We start from the raw sequence: 2,381 nt of genomic DNA on the forward strand, positions 1-2,381 counted from the left end.
CTCAGCAGGGGAATAGAATGGATACCGGTTAATGGCCTCCAACATACTACTCTCTTGTGTCATGTTTTTCAGATCAATGTGAAGCCCCAGAAATCTTACCACACCTGTCAATCACTCACCTTGTAGAGGCCCTCTATCTGAGAGAGGACTGGTCCTTCCAAACTCTCCATCTCTGGTTCTATCTCCCCTCAGTACTGCACCATTAAGCTGTCTCCAGCTCTGTTCTATTATTCTTGGGTGTATGATGCCAGGTGCTACTCTCTCCTTCCTTTCTTGGGCACCTACCTTTGCTACCTGATTATCAGTAGATCATATGGATGATAATCCTATGAATCTTTCAAGAAATATTTTTATTTTTCTGCTTAGTAACTTTTAATATATATGCCAGGTATCATTTTTCTTCCTCCATTTTACTCCAGTTCTTCTGATTACTCACACCATCATATGAGCTAATAAACTAAATTCTACAGATACAGCATTACTTATTGTTGCCATTTATTTGGCATCCTCAGGTTTATGAAAGTTAAAGTATATTTAATAAGTAACATTCAAATTTGGTGACTTTAAAAGCTGCATCCTCATTGGCTTAAGTAGGAATGATCACCAATTCAGACGTATCTTAACTCCAGTCAGCTTAAAAAACATAAAAGTAGATTGAATCCTTGAACCCCATGTTCCAATATAGCTTGAGCAAACAACTTCTGGATGGACAAATACTTAGCCAGATTGGCCTGCCATGTGTTGGAATTGCAATTGCTTTACACTATTGTTTTACTCCTCTGTTCCCAGAACAGTGCCTTGTTGTACTTCTAACCCATACAAGAATATTCTGACTGAGTCTTAATTGCAAAGACAGCATTCACAGTGGAGAAAAGGAAAACATGACCATCTGTCCTCTCTCTTCTCAATTCAATATGCCAGTATCCTAATGTAGATGTCTCTCTTTTTAACTTGCCTTCCTCCTACCCAGCCTACCTGCATTGTTCCACCCATTTTTTTAATTTCAGCTCCTCACTTACACTGTGTCTCTCCACATTCCTCCTCTCCCACTCAAGTATCACAACTTTCTCTTATTTGATCTTTTCATCATTCTCATCATGCTCAAGAACAAAATACTTACCATTCCCCTCCTCCCAACTACAACTTTCTCTCCTAATCTTTGTGCTTTGTCATTTCTGCACAGGTACATTTTCACTTCTCACCTTTATGTGGGAAAAAGAGAAAAGTAGGAAAAAAGCTATAGACCTAAAATGCTAGAACATGAACCAATTTCTTGCAAGATGGAAATAATCTAGGGAGGTATTGGAGAGGAACTGGGTATAAGACAAAGTGGGAAGAGAAGGATGCATAAAAAATACTGGTGTCAATAGTAACCATAACCTCTAATATTATAGATTTCCACTTAATCATCAAAAAGAAATGAAGTATGTTATGTACACATCCCAACTCTCCACAATTAATATAATCTTCATGTACTTCACACATGTACTAACAATAATAAAAATTTACATATATATGCATGTGTCAAGAACTCTTCTAGTGCCAACAAATAGATCAATGGATTAAAGCATCTGCTTAGGGAGATGCGGGGAGGGGAGTTTGATCCTTGTGCCTGCCATGTCAGCCCGTCCCTGGGGCGCACTGAGATCAATTAAGACTGGGCGTGGGTGCATGCACCTCTAATCCTAGCACTTGGGAGGCTGTAAACAGGAGGACCACTACGAGTCTGATCTACACAGTGAGACCCTGTACACTGTGTACACCCTGTCCTAAATTAAAAAAAAAAAAAAAAGAACTCCTCTAAAAGGAAATGAAATACTACCAAGAAATCCTTGCCTTTTCACCTTCAGGATTTCCCTCTCTTCTAGACTAAGAGACATACCTCTTTCCCTAGTTAGATATATCATACAAGCTAATTTTAAATTAGTACCCACATTCACATTCAGCATTATTATAGGATTAACAAAACATTATTAATGCATAATTAGAAAGCATTTTCTTGACGACTTTTAAAAATGATGATCTTAAAACTTTTCATAATCCCACTTAGTACATACACAAATTATGATACAAATTTCCTTAGTTACAGAAACTAATTTTTAAGGCCTGGCCAGATAGCTCAGCAGACTAAAGCAACTGCTTAGGTAGGTGCAGGGACCAGTATTCTATCCCAAGTGTGCCATGCTGGCCCCACCCTCAGGGCACACTGAGAGGGAGAATGAGACTGGGTGTGGTGGAGGGCACCCATCCCAAAGCTTGAGAGGCTGAAAACAGGAGGCTCACTATGAGTCCGATCAGTGTAGTGAGACCCTGCAGACCCTGTATTTAATATATTAAAAAAACAACTAATTTTAAATTTAAGTTTTAAAAGATTGAAATAG

The sequence above is a fragment of the Octodon degus genome, unplaced genomic scaffold (assembly GCF_000260255.1).
Source record: "Octodon degus isolate 3935 unplaced genomic scaffold, OctDeg1.0 scaffold00114, whole genome shotgun sequence".
In the NCBI taxonomy this organism is placed as follows: Eukaryota; Metazoa; Chordata; class Mammalia; order Rodentia; family Octodontidae; genus Octodon; species Octodon degus.